This window comes from Belonocnema kinseyi, chromosome 2 (assembly GCF_010883055.1).
Source record: "Belonocnema kinseyi isolate 2016_QV_RU_SX_M_011 chromosome 2, B_treatae_v1, whole genome shotgun sequence".
Taxonomy (NCBI): Eukaryota; Metazoa; Arthropoda; class Insecta; order Hymenoptera; family Cynipidae; genus Belonocnema; species Belonocnema kinseyi.
Genome location: NC_046658.1, coordinates 22317919 through 22325676, shown reverse-complemented (window position 1 = coordinate 22325676; position 7758 = coordinate 22317919). Strand labels below are relative to the sequence as shown.

General features: G+C 32.1%; 1 long non-coding RNA gene across 1 annotated transcript; it reads left to right on the top strand.

Moving 5' to 3' along the window:
• The first annotated feature begins 4939 nt into the window (after positions 1–4939).
• On the top strand, positions 4940–6815 carry LOC117167343. The gene is made up of 4 exons (XR_004466377.1): positions 4940–5065; positions 5496–5579; positions 6070–6281; positions 6388–6815. It is a non-coding gene; the product is annotated as an uncharacterized LOC117167343 (long non-coding RNA).
• Positions 6816–7758: the final 943 nt, after the last annotated feature.

Sequence of the window (7758 nt, the reverse complement as noted above, 5' to 3'; positions counted from 1 at the left end):
TGTGTATAAAATACAAAGGCAAAATTAAATTAGCTTAAATTAAAAATTTATAAAACGCAGTCATGGAGTGCCGAATTTTACTCAAGGTATCTAATGTCAGTATAATTCTTAATAATTTTAACCTACTTCTGGGTCATTGTGATGGTGCCAAACTGCAACATCACAATAGAAATGTCGAATAAGTAATAAGTTTGATATTTCAATCAATTTGAGCGAATGTAGTCAATTTAATATTGATGTATTATATTTTCAATAGAATACCTAATTTTACTTACAAAATTCTTGTTTTGCAAATCTGAAAAATACGTATCGCCTAATTTTCTCTCGAAAACAACATTTCTCGTCCCTGAGAGATTCTGCGATTACAAGTTAGGGCCCTGTCTGATTTTGAAACGATTATAATGGCAAAGATATGTAAGAAAAAATAGAGTTATGTTTGACCACCTACCTCCGCTTCTATAGATGTTAACGCTGCTTTTAAAACTAGTAGCAATGAATACCTAACTGTTACGTTTACACCCAGAAGCACTTCTCTTTAAAAACAATCAGGAAATCGAGGGAAACCACGCGGAAAAGTTTACACCCACTAAAACCAAAAGTAAACGCGTGCAAATGGTGGGACGCTTCAGGAGACAAAGTATGGCATGATCTTAAATCATGGAGCGGAGAGAGCGGGAGGCTAGTGGGCACCGCGACGGCAATTATCATTTTCAACAACTGAGGACGCTTTTTAAACTTCTTGTCTCAACATAAAAATATTTTCTTATGCAATTAAAATTACAAATGGCAGTTATACAACAAATAGTTCTTGTGATATTTCACATTAAAATTCAGACTTATAATTTGATAAAAAATGTCTTCAACAAAAAAAACCAGAAGTTAAAGTTATAATCGCCCGTCCGCAGTTCGGGATCGGTCTTTGATAAATTCCGAACTTAGAAAGGTGTAGTCAATAAGCGCCGTTCGGACGTTAAACTATTTTGAAGAGAACTTGCCTGAAAAGTTGTTTAAATTTTTAAACAATATTGCAGTCTGAGGTAAAACATGCTAGTGAGTGGTTCTTCTCTCGGTAACTTTGTCGAAAAGTTAAAGTTATAATTTCCCGTCCGTGGTTCGAGATCAGTCGTAAATGATTTCCAACTTTGAGAAGGCATACTCTATTCATTCCGTGCGAACGTGAAACTCCCATTTTGAAAAGGAACTCAGCCGACGAGTTTTTTTTTAATATACGTTTAGAGCTTATTGCGAAGAAAAACAGGATACGCTGACAAATATCATAAAGAAATGTTATTCTCTCGAATCTCAAAACGACAGGGGAATTTTCTAATAAAAATTTTAATTTAGAATTACCTGAGAAAAGTATAGAGAAGAGATTTTTTAAAGAGTTCTTCCTATTGCCGCTAATTGTGTTCTATATTTCTTCCAAGGTAATTATAAAAGAAAGTAAAAGACTAGAAGTTCTTGTGTGTGTAACGCGGAGATGCTAAAGAAAATGTTGAGATCGCCTATTTTCACAAAGTATCATTATCAGTATAATTATCCAAAGGATATTAAAATCTATAGTTTCTTTATTCTTAATAATCTATCGGTAGTGGGCATAACTTTTTACGGCTCTGTTCGGAGTGCCAGTAGTATTTTTGACTGTTACAATTCAAACTACGCTGCCTTCGTCAGGATAAATATTTTGCTACTCGACCCATGTGCCTTTGGAGGAGAGGTATGTTGTCTTCCTTCAATAGTACGAATATGCCTTCTTTGATGTTCTTCTTACCGGCAAACTCATTGGCCTCTAGTTTGCAATTGATTCCAATACTCCCGACTCCATCGGTTCCAAAAATGCTGCTTGGCTTTAGATAAATGCTGCTAGTGTAGTACCCGATTTTCAGGTGTATCAATCAATGGAGTTTGAACAGGTGCTACAAGTGAGTCTCCTATTAGAAATAGGATGGGCTTAAAGCAATAACATCATGAGCATCATAAGGATTATGGCATAAGGGTCTTCAGTTTAGAACAGCTTTGAACAGTATTTTCAGAACAGTTTTTGAGTAATCAATTTATAAAATTCCTTAAAATTCAAGGTGAAGCCCTTGGTAATTATATAAAAGTGTTTTTTCATCAATGGAATGAAATTTTATTGGATCCTCTTGTTTCTAAGCTTATGTGTATTTTTTTCTCATTAATTTTCACAAATACGTACATCCCTCGATGTTCTCGTGCTGCGCCCACGAATTTTATTCATTATCTAAATGTCATTCGCTGCAGATATTTCTTCTCAAAATAAAACGTATTAAACCTGCTAAAAAAGCTTTAGTCCTAAAGTCAGTTACTAGTTCAAGATATACCGCTTTAACATTGGGACAGAAGAAAACAGTAACATATCCTTTTGATACATGGACTTTGCCTCGTCATATACTTTCCTTAGTTAGAATAGGTCCTGCATATTGGACTCCGGTTTTAGCAAATGTTCGAAGGTTTCTCGAGAGCCTTCTTTAAGGAAGATCTTTCATTATCACGTCCAGAGTAGTCAGTAGTGGCTCGGGTACACCAGCTTAATAACCGTAAGTGTTCCCCTTGAAGAATCATGGTCATTATATAGTACTTAGATGATATGATGAAGGGGTGTTTCTGGTCCATTGAAATTTCTGCCCTTTGAATACTACTACCGACCCTTACTATTCCACTTCCGTCGAGATATGGTGATAACTGGATTGACTTGCTGGACTTGTCGATATCTTTACCTAACTTAAGATATTTGAATTCATAAGAGAAATATTTCCCTTGATTTATTTACCCAATAGAACTATACGGATGTTCGATTCTGATTTGATTCTTTGAAGATTGAGCTTTTTTGGCGAAAAGATCGATCTATTGAATCAATTCTCTACTAAATTGGTTCTTTTGAGAATTTATTCTCTTCCCTGAAGATCAAAGTGTTGTTGTTTTTCAACTTAAATAAAATGGAGGAATAGACCTTTTCATTTAAGAAAACGACATTGCGCAAGTGCTAAAGATATATAGCACTTCCATGTGAGTTTCAGCCAATTTTGAATGAAACTTATGTGGGAATAGTAAACATTCATATGCATGTACCTTCTCTAATTTCGAGCATGAGATTAAAATCATCTTTCGAAAGAAAGTATGTTTCGATTATTTATACTCGAACTGCAGTTTATTAAAAAAAAGTCATGACATTATTTACATCTATTTACAGTTGTTCAACTCAACATGTTTTTTATCAAAAATGTTCAAATTCAAACAATGTGGATTATTAATTCTTTCAAGTCTTCCAAACCTACATTTTAAAATTCTTTACATTGCAAATTCACGCTTTAAAATAAATTATTATATAATATTATATATTATATAATAATAATAAACATTTCTAAAAATTCTTAATTGAGTTTATTGTAAATTATCGTGTGATACGACATTCGTAATATTTTAAGTGATTAGATGTATTTTTTTCCTCAAAATTTGTAAAATTACCAGTCAAAAAATGAATTTACTAACATATTCCTCGTCTGTTAGAAAAAATTCCTACCTTCCCCGTCAAGCGGTCACCCTGATTTAAAAAGTACTATATAAAAACATAAAGTAATATTTTCACTTCTTTCAGTTTCATGTATTTATTACAAACAATTTTTTCACCATTTTTTATTCATTTTTCTTTTATTGTACGAATTTTCAGAGAAAAATGTTCAAACTAAAAAAATCGCATTTGCATTTATTTCAGTAATTTGAAAGCTAGGTGAATTTAAAAAAACACAACCCGCTTATAATGATACATATCAATTTATTTTCAACTACATTTCTTTACAAATGCTTTATTAACCTTTTTTTATATTTCGTAATTATTGCAATTATTTCACTTTTATGCAAAACAATATTTTTTCACTATTAAGACCTTACACTATACGCAGTGTAAACATAACCTGCATTCCACATACCGGTTAATAAGCTGCTGCTTTTTCCCTTTGGTACATTGTTTTCTGAATTTTAACCACCTTTTTAACTGACAAATAATATTTTTTCCACCTTTTTAATGCAATAATGCAGCACCTGGCACATCTTTTTGTTTTACTTTTACATTAAAATTAGGTACGATAGTGTACATTTTACCAAAAATATGATCAAAATTTTCAAATGCCCGCTAAGTATCATGGCGGCGTCTAAGCTTCCGCTCTTAAATGAAAAGGACTATGGTCGTGAGAACGTAAAACCACGCTCTCTTGAAAAGTGCCTCTGACTCTGATAGTGCAAAGCATAAATGTATGCAGTCTACCAACCAGTGTTCTTCATTCTGTTAAAATCTAGAACTATGATTGGTCGATCACTCAAGGCTTTTCCCGCATTGGATGAAAAAGAAGAACTGGGTTCTCACTTAGACTCATTTAAGTTTCTTAAGTGCGAAAAAGACTTCCCATATCTTCGTCTTTTTCCCTCTTGTGAACATTCCTCAAAACATTTGTATATCACCTGACATGCGTCCTGCAGTAGAACTCCGATACCATTTCGAGCGTCGAAAATAGAACGGACCTCTTTTTCTAATGTATGGAGATATAAAGAGAGGTTCTTTCCTTAAATGAAAAAGTCTATTATATTCAAGAACAATTGAAAGTGAAAATTGATGTCCTAAATTAACTTTTTGTTTGCGCCACTAAAAGATTGATCTTTAGAAGATTGATTCTTTCCAAGTTGATCTTTTGAAGAATTGATTCTCGACTATTTGATCTTAGATCAACGAAAGAATCAATTCTTTCCAAAGAATCGAACATCACTATGCTGAGTAGAATTTTTAAGGAACAAGGAGTTATAACTAGGGTTTACCAAACATCGTAATTACATTGATTAATGAGAAAACATTTATTTAGCGTTAAGCGTGCCTCGAATATTTTCTTGCTGTTAACCCTACCGAAAGAAATCTCTGAGTTTTCTTTACAGAAATAGCCTGACCCATTTGAGTCTACAAAAAGTCGATTTGAAACAAAATAGTCTCGGAGATATTTTGAGAGATTTGGGTCCTTTTCAAGACCCTTTTAGTGGTCCTTTTAAGAGTGGTGCGACGGTAATATAATGTTCCTTTTGTATTCGTAACGTACCAGGCGCGCAGAGTTATTTACAGTAGTTGGTCATGGCTAATCCGCTCTCCTTTTTTAAATTTCTCTTCAAATTATTAACACTTTTTTTTAATTGATGAATTTTCTCATTATACTTATTTATAATTATAACTAATATACTGATATACAATTTTCTAGTTGAATTCAAAAATGTTATCTTTTCTGGCGTATCTCATTCCATTTATGAGAAATTCTCTGCTTGTTATTTATGATCGTATTCTTATTTTAATTTCGGAAAGGATATTTTAAAGCCTTCAGACCATTTAAACGAGCTTCCTGGACCTTTAAAAATATCTACCTGAGTGTCTGCGGAGAATTTCTCTGAGCTTCTTTAACCAAAAGAATTTTTAGTATATACTCAAAGATTCTTTTCGGTAGGGTCTGCAGTCACGAGAGAGACCGATGATGCCACACGCAGTTAAAACACGGCATTCGTTATAATGACATATGTTACCTGATAAGGTGAGCCTAAAAACAAAAAATACGGATATGAAAATCACATTTCAATTATAATAGATAAAACATCTAATTCAAAGCTCGGCGCCATATCCGACTCTCCCCTATAAATACGTTAAAAATACAAACTTATTTCAAATTTTTTTAATTAAATGAAATATTTTATTTTCGGTGACATACGTTCCCCAGTTTTAATGTTTGTTTAATATAAAATAGAAGTTAAGGATAATATAAAATGTAATAAATTGTACAACCAAAAAGGAAATATTTTTTCGGATTTGACCTTGTTGGGCGATGCTGGTTTTATTTACTTTATGAATATTTAATGCGATACTAATGTTATCTATTATACATTCAATATTTCTCTTACTTTTGTAAAAAAAAGGCTGTTAGAAAAATTGGTTATCGTTAGGGCTGGCTGACGCGTCTATGTATGTCATCACGCTGGCAATGTCCCTACCATTAGCTTTAATAATTAGTCATATGTTTGTTCAAGTGCTGGAAATTATAACACGGAAAGCGAACGAAATTATAGAAGAATAACCAGCCTTTGTGGAATACCTAAAGAGACAATGGCTTCCACTTGCACACATCCTATACGTGTTCGGTTGTCAATCAAGAACGAACAATGTTGTGGAGAGTTTTCACAACAGATGTAAAGACGAATTGGGTGAGCGGCGCGGGATCCTAATATCAGGTGTTTATTAGGTATGTACAATACTTGTTTTGATCTTCCTCTTAAAAGCAACAATTCTTAAGCAATTTCAGTATTATTTAGAATACTTATTAATTTAAATATTATACTTTTTTTTAGACAACACCTCGATTTTCATCCAGGTGCGAGAATTTGACATCAATCGGTTGCTTATTGGTGTTATTGTGCGAGAAGTGCACGATGCCAATACCTCACTAATCACAAGAGAATCACGTCTGCTCAAGCCAAGCTTACAAATTGCCAGTGCGGAAAGTTTTTTATGATTATAATAGTAATAAGTAAATATTAAAAATATTTTCAAGTTGAAGGAGTAATGACAGAATATGTAATATCAAACCATTTTTTAAATCTTACTACAACAATGCGCAATAATAATATTCGTGCTATTTAAGTTCTTCTTTTAGGTATGGAAAAACATTTGCATTCATTGAGTTTTTGAAAATCAACGTGGTTAAAAATTATATACATTTTGGGAATAACTCATATTCTAAAACAAGGTTTCACTTACGGACTCCAAAGCCACAAAACCAAAAAATAGTATTTATTTTAGAGCATCTTTAATTAATAAAATGATTTTATTCCAAATCATGCAGAGAAGTTTAACTTAGATTATAAAAATAAATATTTTAAGACATTAACGGAATCTTGATTAGTTGCGGAGAAGATTTTTAATAAGTTATTGCATTTATACAGTGTATTTTCATTGTTTTGAATTTTTAGTACAACTAAATTCGAAAGATTAGCCCAATATTTCAATTAGGCATACTACTCTACTCAGATCACTTTATTGCATTATAAGAATGCATCCGTGACTGGTGACATTAATTACTGGGGCCATCACGCAGTGTGCTAAAAATCACTTTTTTTTTGACAAAAATTGCTTGACATTTCAATCTTTAAGAAAGTTGGATGTATTTAAAAAATGCGTCTAAGGCGTACAGGTATAACGTGTAACTACCAAGTTTTTATTTTAACTAAAGCATCGTTTTTTTAATCACAAATAAAATAATAGGTCTTTATATATTTTCAAGTTCGCCATTGTTCTGTAGATGCTCAAATTTAGTAAGACAGGGTTTAAATGAGTTCAATAACTGTACTTAAATAAATTGAAAAAGAGCAGGTTATTTTCAAGTAATTGAAATCGTATATTAATTTTACGCAGTTATGAACATTATATATAACAATTTAATATAATACAAGCAACTGTTTTCTTACTTTAACACATTATTAATAGATTAAATGTAGTTATTGTACTGATTTAAGTCCTGTTTTACTGAATTTTACCTCTTCAAAGTAATGCGACGCTCGAAAATTTATTTTTTAAAACACAGCATTCAATTTATTATTTAATAAAAAAAGTTGCTTTGGCTAAAATAAAAAATTATCAGTTACAAGTTGTACCTGGAAACCTTAGATTCGTTTTGAAAGAATTGCATTAAAATTCTTTAAAAATTTAACTGTGGAGTGATT